General features: G+C 43.0%; 1 protein-coding gene across 1 annotated transcript in view; it reads right to left on the bottom strand.

Annotated features, from left to right (window-relative positions):
- MOSPD2 (motile sperm domain containing 2) overlaps positions 1 to 16,739 on the bottom strand; it is a gene marked incomplete at its 3' end in the record, with an annotated part of 54,498 nt that extends 37,759 nt beyond the window's left edge. The window contains exon 1 of the mRNA XM_080719365.1: positions 16,676 to 16,739. The remainder of the gene's footprint in view (positions 1 to 16,675) is intronic.
- Positions 16,740 to 20,076: the final 3,337 nt, after the last annotated feature.

Genomic DNA, 20,076 nt, shown 5'->3' with positions numbered 1-20,076 from the left:
CGCTACCACTGAGCTACCCTCAAACTTCCATCTCTTTATTTCCAGTCTTTCTACAGTAATTTATTTTAGGTCTCTTGTAGGGTGCATGTCATTAAGATTTGTAAAAATCTAATAGTTAATGCAAAAAAATCTGCTTTTATTTGTTGTAACTATCAATAGTCAGGATTATTTTGTTATCTTCTGTGTTTTCTAGTTACCATTCTTATTTTTTTTATCCTCTTTTCCTGCTTCTTGTGGGAAAATAAAATGACATTTTGTTCACCTTCCCTTTGATTATTCCATGGGTTTGAAAGTTAAAAAAAAAAAAAAAATATATATATATATATATATATATATACAAAATATGAAACTATATATATATAAACAAAATATGAAACTATATATATAGTTGCCTTTTTCATATTTAAAATAACAAAAACCTAAAGTTACTATTTCTATCCTTATTCTGAACAATATAAGTCCTTATAATGTCTTATCTCCAATTTTCCCTATTCCTGTTACAATTAATGTTGATTTTCTTTATTATTTTACTATACATTTCTTTGCTTTTCACTGCTTCTTGCATCTTACTGTTTCTCTTCTGCATTCTATTTACTTATTGATGAAATAGTCTAAGCCAGGCATGGTGGCACACGCTTGTAATCCCAGTACTTGCGTGGCTGAGACAAGAGGATTGTGGCCAGCCTCAGCAACTAAGTGAGGCCCTCTGCAACTTAGTGAGACCCTGTTTCAAAAATAAAGAGTAGCCTGCATGTTGGTGTATGCTTGTAATACCAGTACTAGGGAGGCTGGAACAGGAGGATCACAATTAACAGACAGCCTCAGATACTTAGTAAGACCTTCTGCAATTTACTGAGAACTTGTTTCAAAATAAAGAATAAAAAATAAGACTGGGGGTATAGCTTGAAGGTAGAATGCCCCTGAGCTAAATCCCCAGTACCACAATAAATTGTCAATCTTTGTATGCCTGCAATATTTTAGCTTTATTTTTGAAAAATATTTTAATTAGGCAGTTTTTTTCCCCCTCAGTACTTTCAGGAAACCACTTCTTTGTTTCCCAGCATAGCTATTACTGAGAAGAAATCAAGTATCAGTCTGATTTTTGTCCTTTTGTGAATCATCTGTCATTTCTTTCTGCTTATTAGATTTCCTCTTTGTCTTTGATGTTTTCGGTTTTACTATGACATGCCTTGGGAATACTTTCTTTCTTTAATGATGCTGAGATTGATGTGTTTCTTAAATGTGAGGGATTCATGTTTTGGTTCGGTTCTGAATGGCCCCCAGAAGTTCATGTGTTAAAGGTTTGGTTCCTGTTGCTTCCTGGCCACTAAGGGGTGAGCAATGCTCTAGCATGCCCTCCCTACAATAAGGTTCTGCCTCACCACAAACTCACAGCAATGGCATTAAACATCATGAGCTAAGACAAACATTTCCTCCTCTAAAAGTTGATTTTCTCAGGTATTTTGTCATAGCACCACAATGCTGGCTAACAAAGATGTCTTTAATAAAGTCTTGGTAACTGTCAAATATTATCTCTTACAGCACTGTTTTTATTATTTATTATTTAGCAGAACTTAAAAGTTCTACTAAATGTATATGTTTCTTTTATTTTCTCTTCCACATTTTGATCCAATGATTCAGATAAAGAGTAAGTATGTGTATAAAATATTTGTTAGAGGAAACATATGTCCCTTCTCTTTCTGTGCTTGACTAATCTCACTTAACATAATGTCCTCCAGTTCCTTCCATCTTCTTGCAAATGCTATTATTTTATTCTTCTTTATAGCTGAATATAATTCCATTGTGTGTATTTCCCATACTTTTGCAATCCATTCATCTGTTGATGGAGATCGAGGTTGGTTCCATATTTTGGCTATTACAAACTGTGCTGCTATGAAGCTAGGGAGTACTGGTAATACCAGAGGGACTCCAGATGATGGAGGGGAAATCTCAGCAGAGCTAGAATGGAAGGACAGGAGAGGAAGAAAGCTGAGGTTTTTCAATGGAGGAGCTACATATGAATATGTGTAATAGTATAAATATAACATGGTTAACCTGGACACACTATTGGGAGGGGGAAGGGAAATGGGGGGGAGAGGGCATGAAGAACAATCTAAATGTACACCATTTCAATATGTTCCACTTATAAATAAAATAAAATATGGAAAAAGTTGGATATACAAATAAAAATAAATAAAATAAAATATTTTTATAATTTTATTAGTGTATTGTAATTATACATCATCTTGAGGTATAGAGTGATTGAAATGTACATGAACAAAGTTCTTAGACAAGAATAAGTATCTGCATAAAAACTTAAAAATTGTCTAGGAATATCCTAAGTCAATTGAGAATATACCACAGTATAATAGAAAAAGAAAATCTGCAAATTATAGCCCAACTAATTAGGAAAAAATAACTATTATCAAAAAGGTTTTTTATTCATAAATGTCAAATTTCTATAGTCAATACAAATTTAGCTAAAATGGTTTTATTTGAAATGTTACATTACTTATAAAATGGCTGCGGGGGGGATATTTTTATAGAATTTCCCTGAACTCTATTCAATCTCATAATGTCTTATCAAATAAAAATTCATGTTAGAGATTACTCAGTACTAACAAACCACTCATGTATTCTGATATATAGAATATACAGTAGGGCTAGGGTTGTACTCCAAGATTATTTGCTAAATATGCATGAGGCCCTAGGTTCTATTCCTAGCATTGTTACAAAAATTTCAGTGTTATAAAGGATTTAATATTTCAAATGTCACTAAATATTCTGAATGATGATATATGAAGAACTGGTATCAACAACTTAAAATATGAATGAGTTTCCCATAAAAAAACATTTGCTAGGCAGTATAAAAAGTCAGTTCTAAGAGTAAAGGTTTAGGCTATAATAAGCCTATTTAGATATGTAATAAGGATAAAAGTAGATTAACTTTTAAAAATTATTTAATTTTTAAATTAATAAAATTATATATGCTTATTATATACATGATGTTTTGATATCTATACACTGTGGAATGGCTAAATCAAGATAATTAACATTATTACTTTATACATATTAATTTTGTGTGAAGAGCATTTAAAATCTCTCTTAGCAATTTTCAACTATCCAATGTTGTTATCAACTGTAGTCACTATGTTGTCCAATATATACCTTGAATTTATTCCTCTTGACTAACTAAAATTATGTATCCTTCAACCAACATCTCTCAAATTCTCCCCACCTCCTACCCCCATTTCTCAGATGAAATCACCATTCTACTCTCGACTTCTAGTTCAACTTCTTAAAATTCTACATGTGAGATCATATAATAGTTGAGTTTTTGTTATTTCACTTAATACAATGTCCTGCATGGTCATTGACATGTTGCGAATGACAGAATTTCATTTTGAATAGTATTCCAATTGTGTAAATATACTATATTTTCTTTATCCATTCATCTAATAAATTTTTCAGATTGTTTCCTATTCTGATCAAGACAATTTTAAACAGGTTGACCATGTGAATGTAAAAGATGAAGCAGAATTTAAGAAAATGAATGTATCTAGCTGTCTATCTTCTAAGGTTTTCTTAATTGGTGATAATAACTTATTAGTTATGATGACTAATTTGTGATCAACCACCATATGCTAGCCCAAAAGAAAGCTAGGTATTGCAAGGACAGGTGAAATATTAGTTGATCCCATGGATGGTCTATAAGATAGACATTTAAACAAAGTATCCAATAGTATATATTATTATTATTATTATTATTATTATTATTATTATTATTATTATAGTACTGGGGATTGAACCCAGGGGCATTATACCTCAGAGCTACACCACAGTCCTATTTATTTATTTATTTATTTATTTATTTATTTATTTATGGTACTGGGGTTCCTGGAAACCCTTCTACCTCAGGGCTACACTCCCAGACCTACTTTTTATATTTTTATTTGGATACAAGTTCTCTTAAGTCAGTGAGGCTGACTTCGAACCAGCACAATCCTCCTGTCTCTGCCTCCCAAGAGCGGGGATTACAAATGTGCACCACCACGCCCGGCTTATTATTTTGAAACACAGTCTCACTAAGTCACAGAGGGCCTCACTAAGTAGCTGAGCCTGGTTGCGAACCTGTGATCCTCCTGTCTCAGCCTCCCAAGTACTGGGATTACAAGCATGAGCCACCATGCCTGGCACATATATCTACATTTTAAATGTCATTTTCCTTTCACCTTTCCTTTTCAGAGAGAACAGTAAATAGGACAATCTCTGTTATATGTCCTTTTTACCTAGAAGAATTCTTTCCATTTACTTCTGATCTTGTTGGCCTCAATTCTCCTTTCTTGTGGGCTATGATACTGAATTTCTTGTTTTCTAACCACTGTGAATCCTTTAGCCTCATAAAATGAATTCATCCTCAAACTTAATTGCTTAATTTAATAAAAAACCCACAACAATAACTAAGGACCATATAAAGATATTTTCAAAATTAAAAGCATTTACTACAATAGATCCCCCCATCAGAGAAATTAAACATTAGATGAAACAATAATTCTAGATGTAAGATTCAAAATCGAGAAGAAATGGTAAAACAAAGTATTATTAAATCTGCTGGGCATGGTGACACACACTGGTAATCCCAGCATTTGGGAGGCCGAGACAGGAGGATCATGGTTTGTGGCCAGCCTCAGCTACTTATATAGTGAGGCCCTTTGCAACTCAGTGAGACCCTGTTTCAAAATAAAGAATAAAAAACAGGGTGGGGGTGTAGCTCAGAGGTAGAATGCTCCTGGGTTCCATCCCCAGTATTACACACACACAAAAACATATAAACACACACACACACACACACACACACACACACACACACACAGCATTACACACACACATATATTAGTAAATATATGGTAAGTAACCAAATCACTGATACATAGATTAATATTAACACATTGAGACAGGTGGGAAATATAGAGAATTAGAGTTGAACAATGAACACATCTTCCAGGGAATAGAAAAGCAGAAATACTTCTAAGCTTATATAATCCTGGTTGATATTAATATTATACAAGAGAAATTAAAAAATACATTTAAGCCAATTCAAGAATATAATATGTGAAATTCCCAAATTATTGTTAAGCTAAAACTAGCAGTTTAACTAAAAAGTCTAATAAGTACAATACACCACATTAGCAAACTCAAGAAAACAGAAATAAAAATTTTATCAGATACAAATTATGAGTAATAGATGAAGAATTGAGTAAAATTAAATCATTAATCTCGATGAGAACAAAACAAACACCTCCTCTCAAAAAAAAAAAAAAAAAAACCCTAGCAAACCAAGAACAGAAGGACATTTCTTCACTCTGATAAAGGATACTTTACAAAGATAATACTTAATAGTGACATATTCAGATGTGTCTTTCCACAAACAGGAATGACAAGTAGTCTTTCAACACTGTTTCTATTCAATAGTGTTCTAAAAGCTCTGGCTAGTGCAGGAATGAAAAAGAATTGAGATATAAGGCTTGGAAAGTTAGAAAACTGTCAGTATTTCAAGATGATGTTATTATCTACATAGAAATCTCATTAACCTAGACCCTGGGCCCCGGGCCGAACTGCGCGTAGCACGCCAGACCCCTGGAGAAACCAGGCCCAGTAAGACGCTGGGTTCTGGGTGGGGGTCGCGGGCGGGGCACGCCTAATGGGGCCCGGGTCACGGGACTCTGGGCCCCAGCCGAACTGCGCGTAGCACGCCAGACCCCTGGAGAAACCAGACCCAGTAAGACGCTGGGTTCTGGGCGGGGGTCGCGGGCTGGGCACGCCAGATGGGGCCCGGGTCGCGGGACTCTGGGCCCCAGACCGAACTGCGCATAGCACACCAGACCCCTGGAGAAACCAGGCCAAGTAAGACGCTGGGTTCTGGGCTGGGGTCGCGGGCTGGGCACGCCAGATGGGGCCCGGGTCGCGGGACTCTGGGCCCCAGGCAGAACTGCGAGTAGCACGCCAGATCCCTGGAGAAACCAGGCCCAGTAAGACGCTGGGTTCTGGGAAGGGGTCGCGCGCGGCGCACAAAAGCCGGGGCCTGGGTCTCGGGACCCTGGGCCCCGGGCCGAACTGCGCGTAGCACGCCAGACCCCTGGAGAAACCAGACCCAGTAAGACGCTGGGTTCTGGGCGGGGTCGAGCACAGGGCACGCCAGCTGGGGCCCGGATCGCGGGACTCTGGGTCCCAGCCGAACTGCGAGTAGCACGCCAGACCCCTGGAGAAACCGGGCCCAGAACAGAAAAAGATAAAGAAAAATATCGGAGAGGTGGTAAGAAAGCCGTTATGGATGCCAGGACACTGGAGATGCAGACGAAACTTATCTAAATGCACTGGAACTTATGGAAAAATTCGCCGTGAAAGAGGACTGCTATTTCTCTATATTGTTAAGAATCTCAGACATCACATATAAGGAGAGAGTTTAGCGGAGACCAAGGAGAAATGTGGTGTTGAAAGAGTTCTTCGCGATGGTGGTAGAGACTTGTATTCAGGAGAAGCAGAAACCGGATCTTACCAACTTTATTTTTTTGGAGAAATTACACCAAATGTCGAATGCTACCATCACGCATGCTTAGGAACACTGGACAACATTCAGAGTGGAAAAAGAGCCTGGGAAGGATTTGAAACGGTGGAGGCAGTGGCAATGCCAGTGGCCAATATTCGGGGGAGGCAGAGATCTGATACATTACAACTGGAACCTTTGAAATACTAACCACAGAGACAGTGATCGGAACCTGCTGAGGGGTTAGGCGGGCGCCGGGGCCAGTGGCCGACATCGGAGCTTGCTGTGAGGCAAGGCCACTACTGAGGCCTCCGTGGCCGGGATTGGAACCTGCAGAGGGGTTAGACCGATGCTGGGGCCAGCGAAGCCGGCATTGGAGCCTGCCATGATGCAAGGCTTGTGCTAGGGCCTCCGAGGTCGGGTCCGGAACTTGCTGAGGGGTTAGGCCGGTGCTGGGGTCAGTGAGGCCGGCATCGGAGCCTGCCGTGAGGCAAAGCCGGTACTGGGGCCTCCGAGGCCAGGATAAGAACTTGCCGAGGGGTTAGGCCGGTGCTGGGGCCAACGAGGCCGGCAGCGGAGCCTGCCGTGAGGCATGACCAGTGCTGGGGCCTCCGAGGCTGGGATCGGAGCATGTCGAGGGGTTAGGCCGGTGCTGGGCCAGCGAGGCCGGCATCGGAGCCTGCCTTGAGGCAAGGCCGGTACTTGGGCCTCCGAGGCCAGGATAAGAGCCTGCCGAGGGGTTAGGCCGGTGCTGGGGCCTCCGAGGCCAGGACAAGAGCCTACTGAGGGGTTAGGCCGGTGCTGGGGCCAGCAAGGCCGGCATCGGAGCCTGCCCTGAGGCATGACCAGTGCTGGGGCCTCCGAGGCCGGGATCGGAGCCTGCCGAGGGGTTAGGCCGCTGCTGGGGCCAGCGAGGCCGGCATCGGAGCCTGCCTTGAGGCAAGGCCGGTACTGGGGCCTCTGAGGCTGGGATCGGAGCCTGCCGAGGGGTTAGGCCGGTGCTGGGGCCAGCGAGGCCGGCATCGGAGCCTGCCTTGAGGCAAGGCCGGTACTGGGGCCTCGAGGCCAGGATAAGAGCCTGCCGAGGGGTTAGGCCGGTGCTGGGGCCAGCGAGGCCGGCATCGGAGCCTGCCGTGAGGCAAGGCCGGTACTGGGGCCTCCGAAGCCAGGATAAGAGCTTGCTGAGGGGTTAGGCCGGTGCTGGGGCCAATGAGGCCGGCAGCGGAGCCTGCCGTGAGGCATGACCAGTGCTGGGGCCTCCGAGGCCGGGATCGGAGCATGCCGAGGGGTTAGGCCGGTGCTGGGGCCAGCGAGGCCGGCATCGGAGCCTGCCGTGAGGCAAGGCCGGTACTGGGGCCTCCGAGGCCATGATAAGAGCCTGCCAAGGGGTTAGGCCGGTGCTGGGGCCAGCGAGGCCGGCATCGGAGCCTGCCTTGAGGCATGACCAGTGCTGGGGCCTCCGAGGCCGGGATCGGAGCCTGCAGAGGGGTTAGGCCGCTGCTGGGGCCAGCGAGGCCGGCATCGGAGCCTGCCGTGAGGCAAGGCCGGTACTGGGGCCTCCGAGGCCAGGACAAGAGCCTGCCGAGGGGTTAGGCCGGCGCTGGGGCCAGCGAGGCTGGCATCGGAGCCTGCCTTGAGGCAAGGCCGGTACTGGGGCCTCTGAGGCCGGGATCGGAGCCTGCCGAGGGGTTAGGCCGCTGCTGGGGCCAGTGAGGCCGGCATCGGAGCCTGCCGTGAGGCAAGGCCGGTACTGGGGCCTCCGAGGCCAGGATAAGAGCCTGCTGAGGGGTTAGGCCGGTGCTGGGGCCAGCGAGGCCGGCATCGGAGCCTGCCTTGAGGCAAGGCCGGTACTGGGGCCTCGAGGCCTGGATAAGAGCCTGCCGAGGGGTTAGGCCGGTGCTGGGGCCAGCGAGGCCAGCATCGGAGCCTACTGTGAGGCAAGGCCGGTACTGGGGCCTCCGTGGCCAGGATAAGAGCTTGCCGAGAGGTTAGGCCGGTGCTGGGGCCAATGAGGCCGGCAGCGGAGCCTGCCGTGAGGCATGACCAGTGCTGGGGCCTCCGAGGCTGGGATCGAAGCATGCCGAGGGGTTAGGCCGGTGCTGGGGCCAGCGAGGCCGGCATCGGAGCCTGCCGTGAGGCATGGCCGGTACTGGGGCCTCCGAGGCCAGGATAAGAGCCTGCCGAGGGGTTAGGCCGGTGCTGGGGCCAGCGAGGCCGGCATCGGAGCCTGCCGTGAGGCAAGGCCGGTACTGGGGCCTCTGAGGCCAGGATAAGAGCCTGTCAAGGGGTTAGGCCGGTGCTGGGGCCAGTGAGGCCGGCATCGGAGCCTGCCGTGAGGCATTACCAGTGTTTGGGCCTCCGAGGCCAGGATTGGAATCCTGCCAAGGGGTTAGACCGGTGCAGAGGCCAATGGCCAGCATCGGAGCCTGGCGTGAGGCAAGTTCACTCCTGCGGCCTCCAAGGTCGGGACCAAAGCCAGCTTAGGGGTTTGACCGGTTCAGGGGCCAGCGAGACCAGAACTGGGTCCTCCCATGAGGCAAGGCCGCTGCGTGAGCCAGCGAGGTCTGGATCAGTCCACTGAGTAGCCAGGCCACTACTGGGACCATCAAGAGTGGGATTGGTACTTGCAACGCAGCATGCACAGAGAAATATCGCAGAAAATATAAATCAGATGCTTCTCTTAATCAGCAATAACTAGGAGGAAAAGGGCAACAGGAAGAGGTTGAGCTATAGAAAGGGCCCTATAGTGAAGCAACTAATGTGACCAATCAGAGGGTATGTAATACTGGAGGACGGAGCCTCTTTAAAATGCAGGCGGTACATAAACAAATGTATCAAAGTAAATCACCAAAGAAGTGTGGGATGGAGGGAGGGGGAGGGAATGGGACAGGGGCTGGAGGAGGGCTAATTGGATGATGTGTGCTTGTATATCCTCTCAAGTCTTGTACTCCAATGTGATTGATATATGACTACAATGCACCAATTTAAAAAATAAATTAATTAAAATAAATAAATAAATAAATAAATTAAAAAAAAAGAAATCTCATTAACCTAGAGATAAACTATCTGAATGAGTAAGTTAGTAAAGCTTCAGAGTTCAATATTAAAATAAAACGTCAAATGCATTTCCTATAAACTGGCAACCATTAGAAAATAAATTTAGAAAATAAATAAAAAATATGTTTTAATAAAAATTTGTAGGCCAATTCAAGAATATAAGATGCAAAATTCCAAAATTATTGCTAAACTAATTTAAAGCACACCTGTGCTTTAAATTCAATTTAACTTTCTCTTCCTGGATTCTTCTTTATCTCTCTCCCCCTCTGTCTGTCTGTCTGTCTCTCTTTCTTCCTTTCATACCGGCTCCTCCAATAAATCTCCTGGCTACAAAACTAAAAAATAAAAATAAATAAAATTAATTTAACTTTAAATTAAATTAAAGCATGGTGCTACATCTCCGTGATCCTAGTACTTGGGAGGCTGAAACAGGAGAATTGCAGGTTTGAGGCCAGCTTCAGCTGCTTAGTGAAACTCTCAGCAACCTCTTGAAATACTGTTTCAAAATAAAAAATAAAATAGGGTTGGGAGTGTAGCTTCAAGGTAGAATGCCCCTCGTTTCAATAATCAATACCAAAAAAAAGATATATCACTTATATCACAGAAGCAAAAATAAAATGCCTATAAATAAATATTTTAAAAGATAGATGAACCATTATGGAGAAAAATACAAGTCTTTCAATAAAGAATATTTTAGTGAGAAGGTATATAATCTAGGTTCTTAGATAGGAAGATTTCAATAGAATGATGTTAACTCTCTGAAATTGATCTTCTGATTACTACAATTCAACTTGAAATCAAAGCAAAAGGTATTTTTTTAATTTTTGCATACGCATGAGAAGCTAATTCTAACATTATATAGATGAACAAAAGGACCATGAAAATCACACAAGATCCCGAAGAAGTTATTTTCATGAAAGCAGAAACCAAATGGCCCATAAATATATGCAAAAAAGTTCTCAGCCTCACTCCTATTCAAAGAAATACAAATGAAAAACACCAAAACTAACATTTCCATCAGATGAGCAAAAAGATAGTTTTTTAAGAAAAGTATGAAACTTTAGAATGTCAGGGAAACAAGAACATTCAAAATACTACTGGTTAAAATGAAAACCCGAGCCGGGCGTGGTGGCGCACGCTTGTAATCCCTGTGCTTGGGAGGCTGAGACAGGAGGATCGCGCAGGTTCGAAGCCAGCCTCAGCTACTTAGTGAGGCTCTCAGCAACTTAGTGAGACCCTGTTTCTAAATAAAATATATATTTTTAAAAAAAGGTCTGGGAGTATAGCCCAGAGGTAGAAAGCCTCTGGGTTCCACCCCCAGTACCACCAAAAAAAAAAAAAAAAAAAAAAAAAAGAATACCCGTACAATCAGTTTGGGAAACAATTCTGCACACCTAGTGAAGTTGAATATTGTTTTTACTACCTAGCCCATTTCAGTGTTAGGTACAAATTCTGAAGCAGCAATTCTCCAACCCCTGGTTTCTAGACCCCTTTTACATAAAGTTCAAAAAGAGGCCAAACCCAACGTGGTATTAGTGAGGTATACTTCACTGGTAGAAAAACAAATGAAAAGCAGGAGAATGAATAACACCTCAAGTAGGAAAAGTAGTTCCTTGAATGGCAGGCATGAGGATACATAGGAGGCTTCTAAGGTACTGGGAGGCTCTAGTTCTTTGGCTGAGAAGTGAGTACATAGTGGATATTTTGTGTTTTATACACTCTGTACACAGATCACTTCCAAAGTTAACAATAACACATAAACAAGCACAAAGCAGAGGTGAGATTAGTCAGTTACAAAAGTGAAGGGCTGGACGCTGTCCCTCATACACTGAAGCTGGGGAGAAATTGGGACACAGGAGGGCCTCCAGACAGAGGAGCACCCTTAGTGGAGTGAAGGAGGGGACCTAATGGGTGGAGAAGGGAGGGGAAGGCAGACTTGAAGAGGGAGACACCTCAATGGACAGGATGTACATACCCATACTTATCAAAGCCAATCACTGTGGTGAGCCGGGAAGGCAGGAGGGAGAGGGAGAGGGAGAGGGAGAGGGAGAGGGAGTGGGGTGGGAACTTGGGGACGGCTCAACGAGTGCTGTGTGCAGGTATGCCTCTAACACCCTGAACTGCATCCAGGCAGATGATTACAATGCACCCATTAAAAAAGTCATGGAAATCATTTAATAGGATTGGGTCAATTTGAATGTATTCAAGAACTGCAAAAAAAGTGACAGAAACAAAGCCCATACCGATATTGAAAGCAATACTTGGTGAAGGAAAAAAAAAATTTTAAACTGCAAACGGATGCATACATGAGAAAAGTTTACCCTCACTAGCAATGGAATACAAACTAAAAGGACCATCAGTTAACAAATGATAACACTAAATCAGCATACGGGTGGGGTGAGACTAATACCTTCCTACAGGGTTGGTAGGAACGAAGATTACTGCAATTTCTAGGGAAGACGTATAATACCTATCATCAAATATATCAAGACACTCACTAGTGAAAGCAACAATTTGATTTTTATTTACTAATTGAAAGGAAATAATCTGACCTACTGTGCAAAAGAAATTATATTAACAAAGCTGTAAAGAGTCTAAGTATTCAAAAAGGGATCATCTACACTAAAAGATAAGTAAACTGTTTTGATTTATAGATCCAATTATTAAACCAATTTAATACCTATCATCAAATGTATCAAGACACTAGTGAAAGCAGCAATTTGATACAATGTTGCTTACTTCATAAATATAGAATAAGATCATGTTGACAAAAGATGTGAGGTACAACATTCTATACAGAGTGGTCTTCTGCTCTCCTAAATGGATTGTTTTTCTTTTTTAGACTGAAAAATTGTATCTTCTCTTAGCAGAGCTATCTTTGGATGGAAAGCTTATGGGCACTTACAGGCTTTTATTGGACATCAACCAAACTCCCTTCAATGAATTCATACATTTGTAAAGTCACGTCACAAACCTAAAATAACAAAACCACAGACCTCTCAATGGTTCTTCACACTCACTGGAGCAAAAACACATGACCTGGGTGCCCAGTGTTCTCAGTGGGAATATACTCACACTTTTTTTTTGTTTTTGTTTTTACCATGTATGCATCTCTCGTTAAGACTTATCAAAGTGGACTTTCGATTGCATCCTGAATACCTGAACAGGCTCCATACCTTTTCACCTCAGTGCTTAGCTCAGACTTTTCACCCATGTAAGACACTTTCTTTACCTGGCCAAGTTTGATCATCTTCCTAAGTTCATGAGAAATACCACCTGGATAAGTCTGTCTTCTTTAACAAATACCTGAGCTAATCAACCTATAAAGAGGAAATGTTTATTTTTGGCTCACAGTTGTGGAGGTTCTAGTCCACACTGGGTTGGCCCAATTGCTTCTGGTCGTGTGGTTAGAAAGCATTTCATGGTGAGAGAATGTGGCATAGCAAAATCGCATATCTCATGACCAAGGAACAATAGAGAAAAAGAGGAAGAAACAGAAGTTCCCAAATCCCCTTGAAAGACACCCTCCCAGTAACCTCTCACTAGATTCTGCCTTCTAAGGTTTCCAACACCTCCAAATAACACCAACCTGGGGAGCAAGCCTTCACCTCACAGACATTTGGGAGACATTAGGATCTAAGCCATAAGGATCACCTTTTCTATGAAATCCTAACTCTGTGCTAACCCAGTCACCAACCAGCAGTTATTTCTCCTTGTCTTTGGCTCTTACAGGCAATATTTTAGTATTCTTTTTTTTTTTTGGTGGTACTGGGGTTCCTGGAAGCCCTTCTACCTCTGGGCTACACTCCCAGACCTATTTTTACATTTTTATTTGGAAACAGGGTCTCCTAAGCCAGCGAGCGCGGCTGGCTTCAAACCTGCGCGATCCTCCTGTCTCTGCCTCCCAAGCGCGGGGATGACAAGCGTGCGCCACCACGCCCGGCATTATTTTAGTATTCTTAATACTCTTAATACAATCTGCCTTAACCTTAAGAGTTACACCTATTTTAATGTCTCTACTAGATTGTAGTAGTTTGGGAAGGGCTTCTCTCTTCACATCTTTCTCTAATACTGACACATTGTACTTGAGAAACTGAATAAATTATTGTCACATGTGATTAATCTCTTGGGCATAAGGAGGAAAAAGAAGGAACAGGAAATGTTTCTTATCTGATACTCTGCATGGCTAGAAGAACAAAGTACAATTATGGACCCATAATTTGTTGTCAGCTAAAATTGTATCCATAATTGGTAACAATTTCTATGGGCACAAAAATTTGTAGCAGTATTTACCAGCACAAAAATGTCCTTGAATTCCCAAGAATTTACCTCCAAAAAATCCTTGTAATATAGTTAGTGCCTGAAGTGACATACTTGCAGATAGTAAATATTTTTCTTTAGGAAAAGCATCTTGTTTGCTTAAATCTACCTTAAGCCTCTAAAAAAACCCTGTATTTTAAATTGCAACAGAAACCCTGAAAGACAAAGGAAGATGTTCTAACAATCCACATTAGTATCCACAAAGTGAACTTAAAAAGAACATAGTAAAAACATTTTTTGCTACTTTCCAACTCCACCTTTATTAGATATTATATATCATGAAAAAACTGAAACTTTAACAGTCGCAACAGAAAACTTTAAAGACTTTCACACATCCCCAAGTGTGTATATTTAAAGGCAAACCTTTGTATATTTAATGTTATACTGCACTTTGAAATAATGCTTTCTTTATGAGACATTGTGAGGACTACTCTTTGCCAGAGTTGTGTGGGAAAGGGGAACTGGTTAGGACGGTTCTTAATTCAGAATTGGACTAATCTTCCAATGCATATCTTTAAGTATTGCTATATTCATTCATTGAGTATGTACTGAGAACTGTGCTAAGTATTCCAAGGCAAGTGTGATACACAAAGCCTCTGCCTTCAGTTTCTATAGAGCCCATACATGATAGATTGGAGGAAATGAACAATAGTCAAATATATGTACAAGTGGATTACAGATTAGAATAAGGGGTGTAATGGAGAGAAAATAAACAGGAAATGGAAGCTATAAAATAAATCAGTGAAGGCCTCTCAAATACATTTAAACCTCGAAAAGAAAAAAAAAGAACTAGCTATGCACTATAAATGGGGAAGAACCTTCCAGGAAGACTGAAGAAGTGGAAAGTTTCCTAGATAGAAACAGACTCATTCTGTTTGAAGAACACAAATGAGGCAGTGTAGTCCTGTTTGTCAAATCATGGGTCATGATTTAGATTGTGATGTCGATTTTGGGGGTCACTGCATTTTTCAAAAGGACATCAAATACATAAAACACCAGAGTCACATGGTTTCAGAGCAAATGTTCTTTAATGAACTTTTTCTTCGGTTATCTGAGTAGTGTAAGTGTGTACTGAATTGGAATATATTTCTTAGTGCAGGGAGTGGTCAAATCTGTACCATGCAAGGAGAGGAGTTAACAGGTAAGGATGGAGGGATGGGCGAGAGCCAGATCATGTATGATACTGTGCTGCGGGTCTCCATGAAGAAGTGAGATTTGACGATAAATGTAATGCGGACAGAATCTAATTTGACCTCATGGCCTTGGGCAAAGATTACCATAGTGAAATTTAGAAAGCCTGGCCAAACCATTAACACCAGGGATTTTTGAGGAAACTACTTAATTTCTCTATATCTTCCTTTTTCCATGTGAAAAATGAGAAGGCTGAACTAAAATGACCTTTAAGATCTTGTCTCTTGCTAAATTTGTCTGTTTTCTGCTTTTCCCCTTGGGCATAAGCAAATGACTTGCAGAGACACCAGTTTAGTAGGTTTAGTCATGATTTGTTTCTTATAGTACCATAAACCGTGTATCTATGAGAGTTACATTTCCACAGAGAGGCATTTTAGAATTATGTCTTTACTGGAACCAGTAATGTTATTTGATACGTAATCGCTGGGCTAAAAGTGAATTGAGTGCTTTTGCAACTCTCTGGTGCAAAGTTTGGAGTGTGAAGAAAATTGGCAAGGAGGCATGAAAAGATTTCCTGAACAGGTTATTTGGAACTGATTTTCTTGTTTGTTCTGGGTCATCAACGGATATATAATTGAGGACAGTTTCAAGTTCCAGAGAAATTTGGCTGAATACTAAAGTCAAGATGTGGTAGCTTAACTTCTTTTCACAGTAACCAAAGTAACTATTTAGGAAAAACATTCTTTAAAAACCTACTATACGTTAAGACCATGCTAGAGAGTTTGACATATGCATCTTCATTTAACCCTTCTAAACCTATCTGCATTTCACAGATATTGAAACAGAGGTTCAGAAGAGACTAGTAAGCTATTTAGTGGAAAGGCCAGAATTAGAATCAGTCTTAAGTTAGGCAAAGTATAGGTCCTTTTGTAATGCCATATTTAATTTCTCCTGAATCTTTAAAAAATTACTGTGTGCTTATTAAATCATCAGTTAAGTACCTGACAATTCAGGGATATGTGACATCCTGACACGGAATGTTCAACCAAGAAACCAATTCTCCACTCATAGGTACTTTGCCAGGTATAGTAGGAGACTGAAAGGTAAGAACTTGTAAAGGTAAGAACTTATTCGAGGATCTGAGGGGCTACACTGTGGGTAGCATACTAGGTTGCATGAAGTGGAAGTAGGCAAAAGATCAAAGGATTTGGCATGTGTAATTAAGCACTCAGCCAACAGTATCATAGTACTTCCCAGATTTATTTTCTCCAGTGTTGCTGGTGGAAGGCTAGTAGAGGAACCGTGGATTGGCCAGTGTCACCCTTGTTGTAGGCCTAACAACTGTTCTGAAAGTTCCATAAATGGGAAGGAGATGCTAGAAAACCACCCATTTTCAACTTACATTAACCCTTTAAAGGAAGCATCCGATGCATCCCTTGCCCACTTGGAGCTCCGTACACGGCAAGTTATGGAGAGCAAAACCTTTGAAACTTGCCGAGTACTGTTCCTGTGAAGGTCGAAAAGGGTCCCTACCACCTCCCACAGAGACAGCCACAATCCTCCTAGCAAAGTTGGGGATGCTCCTTGCACATCTCCCTTGCTCCAGAGAAAGCAGTTGCTCACCTGCCACGTACTCGGCTTCGAACCTCCTCCGGGTCTCAGAGATGAGCTTGGCTTTATTCTGAGCGTGATTCTGGTGGGAGACAGGACAGGACAAGGACCTTAGATACTCCCCACACCACCCGGCTAACCGTCAGCCCAGCCCACTTACAACCGGGCCTCGGAGGCAGCTTCCGAGTCCCTGGGGCCAGCAGCAATGCAGTGGGCTCCTCACCTCGGCCATGATCGCGGTCGTGGATGTGACTGCAGTTGCAGTAGTTGTCACCTCTTCCACCTACGCCGCCCGAGTACATCACCCGCCAGTCAGGCCCGGAGGTAGACCGAGAAGGGCGGGCGGGGGAGGCGGTCGCGTGACACAGGAAGGCAGACGGAAGTGAAGCTATTCGGTTCTATCCGAAGCGGCCTCTTGGGCTTGAAGGCGGGACCAAGCTCTGAGCCTGGGTTCCATTGGCTTCTCACTGGGGTCCCGCCCCTAACCGCCCCCCCGCACTGCGGTCCCGCCCCCGCGGGCAGCGAGCTCGCCAGCGCTTCCCCAGCCCAGCTCCGCCCTAGAGCTCGGCGGGCCAGTCGCTTTCACAACACTCCCTGGAGGTTCCGCCTTCTCGGCATCCCTTGGCAACCATCTCCAGGCAGGCGCGGTAGGCTCCGCCTTCTCTGTGTTCCACGCAGCCTCCGTGCTGGGCGTCCCAGGATGCAGCGCATTGGCGGGAGATTTGCGGCCTAGGGACTAGGTATCAGCCTGAAGCTTCAGGAAGGTGGCTGCTTACCAAGGTAGGGTAGGTAGGGGGAATTTCTTCTCCCTCCTCGGGCCTTCACGGAGAAGGCAGCGGGAATTTCTTCTCCCTCCTCGGGCCTTCACGGAGAAGGCAGCGGGCAGGACTTTCACTCCGTGTTCCCCGGCATGGCAGGACAGTAGGAGTGTCCCGGGACTCGCATCTGTTATTTAGTGGTAATTAGATTTAAAGTGCTTGCTGTATTGGGGGATCATTTCTCATGAAACGTTCATTTCTTCCACATCCTTCCAATATGAAATGTGAGATGCCTAGAATGCAAATATCTTTGGAATTTTTAATTTAATTGTAATTAAAGTGGAAAGCTTCTTTCAGTTCTTTAAAGGGGCAGAGGGTGGTTCTGCTACCCAGGAGCCATTTGATTTTTTTAAGGAGACATTTGAGGTTGTCATAGCTGAGGGCTGAGGGCGGGAAGAGGTTTGCTATGCGTTTCTAGTTGGTAGAATCCAGGGACCCTGTCAGACAGCCTGCCAATCACAGCACAACCCACAAGGTTGTCCAGCACAAAATGTCAATAGTGCCAAGGTTGAGACACATTTAGATTTATAAAGTACTAGAACACGTTTTGGGTTTGTTACGTACAAATAATTGAAAGGAAGTTGTTGTGCGGACACAATTGGCTTTCTTAAACATGGAGAGATACTGAAAACTACAAAGAAGTTTGAAGTTACAACAGCCCTCCATATTAAAACCAAACATAGCCATGATAATACAGTACTTGAGTATATTTCGCCCCAGACTGCTTTATATCTTTACATATTATGGGGAAAATGAACCCAATGTCAAAAAATGGTTTAAATACTTCCTTGAAAATTATTTCACCTGTGCTGGGCATGTAGCTCAGTAGCAGAGCACTTTTTATTATTATTATTATTATTATTATTATTATTATTATTATTATTAGTGGTACTGGGCTTCCTGGAAGCCCTTCTACCTCCGGGCTACACTCCCAGACCTATTTTATTTTTGGAAACAGGGTCTTCTAAGCCAGCGCAGCTGGCTTTGAACCTGCACGATCCTCCTGTCTCTGCCTCCCAAGCGCGGGGATTACAAGGTGCGCCACCACGCCCGGCTGGATATTATTTTATTATTATAAGCTAATGAGGATTGAACCCAGGGTCATTCTACCTCTGAGCTATACCTCCAACCCTGTTTTATCTTTTATTTTGAAACAGGATCTCACTAAGTTGTAGAGGGCCTCCCTGAGTTGCTGAGGCTGGCTGTGAACCTGTGATCCTCCTTTCTCAGCCTCCCAAGTACTTGGATTACAAAATTTGTTCCACCATGCCTGGCTAGCCTGAATATTTTTTATCAGCCATGGTCAAATCTATGGGTACAGAACCCATGGATGGGTACAGAGGGTTGGCTCTATGTACAAACATTATGCCAGTTTATATAACAATTTGAGTTCTCATGAGTCTCAGAATCTTCTGGGGGACCTAGGACCATTCCCCCCCATGGACCAGGGGATGATTGTGCTCCAAAATGTAGCAATTTAAAACATTGTACATTTATTATGTCACAATTTCTGAGTGTCAGGAATTTAGAAGCAGCTCAGCTGGCTGGTTCTAGCTCAGGGTCTCCCTGGGCCTATAGGATCTAATCCCAAGAAGGCACACTTATATGGCTTCTGAAGAATACCTTAATCTTTTGCTGCTGTTGTTAGGAACCATAGTTTCTTGTTGTGTGTATATCTTCATAGGGCTCTCTTAGTGTCTCCATGTGTATATCTCCATGGGGCTGCCTGATTATGGCAGATGGCTTCCCCCAGTGCAAGTGATCTAAGAAAGAGGTGAGAGGGGAAGTCAAATTACTCTATGACCTGATCTTGGAAGTCCCCCAGTTACTTTGTGTGTGTGGGTGGGGGTACTAGAGATTGAACCCAGGGGCCTTCTACCTTTGAGCTATATCCCCAGCCCTATTTTTTAATTTTTAAACAAGGTCTCACTAAGTTGCAGAGGATTCCAGTAGGTAGCTGAGGCTACCTGTGAACCTGTGATCCTCCTGTCTCAGTCACCCAAGCATGTGCCACCACATTCCACTAACATATTCTCTTGGCTAGAAGTGAGTCACAATGCTCAGCCCTCACTTTAAGGGAGAGCTGTTATTTGTTACTTCTTGATGGAAAGAGTAACACAGAATTTATGGTACTATTTTAAAACCACAAGTGATATATTTGGTCATTCAATACTAAGATGTAGCACCCTCAGCTTGAAGGTAAAAGGAAAACAATGTTATTTGGAAATGACCTAGTTTTTAACTATTGCTAAACAGTTGCATTTCCTTATAAACAAGATGTTCCACAAGTAGGAAAAAGAGTATGAGTTAAGAGTTATTTATAGCCCAGGGGGATCTTTAGCTTCACGAATTCTTAAGTTTGTACCTATTCTTTTTTTCCCCTAGCATGTATGTTTATTTTTATTGATACATTGTAATCAAACTTCTTGATGAAGTTAAAAGTAATGGAGACATACAGTACACAGTGCTCACTGAGCCCCTCCCCCCAATTCTCCTCCCACTCCTCCCCACCTTCCTGTGCTCAACATGGTGGTTTGCTTTGATGCTTTTGTGTATGTGCAACGTGTCCATTGAAACGTTTCGTCTCTCTCAGGT

Source organism: Muscardinus avellanarius (genome assembly GCF_963383645.1).
Source record: "Muscardinus avellanarius genome assembly, chromosome: X".
NCBI lineage: Eukaryota > Metazoa > Chordata > Mammalia > Rodentia > Gliridae > Muscardinus > Muscardinus avellanarius.
Note: the sequence above shows the minus strand (reverse complement) of the source record. Positions and strands in the feature narration are given on the sequence as shown.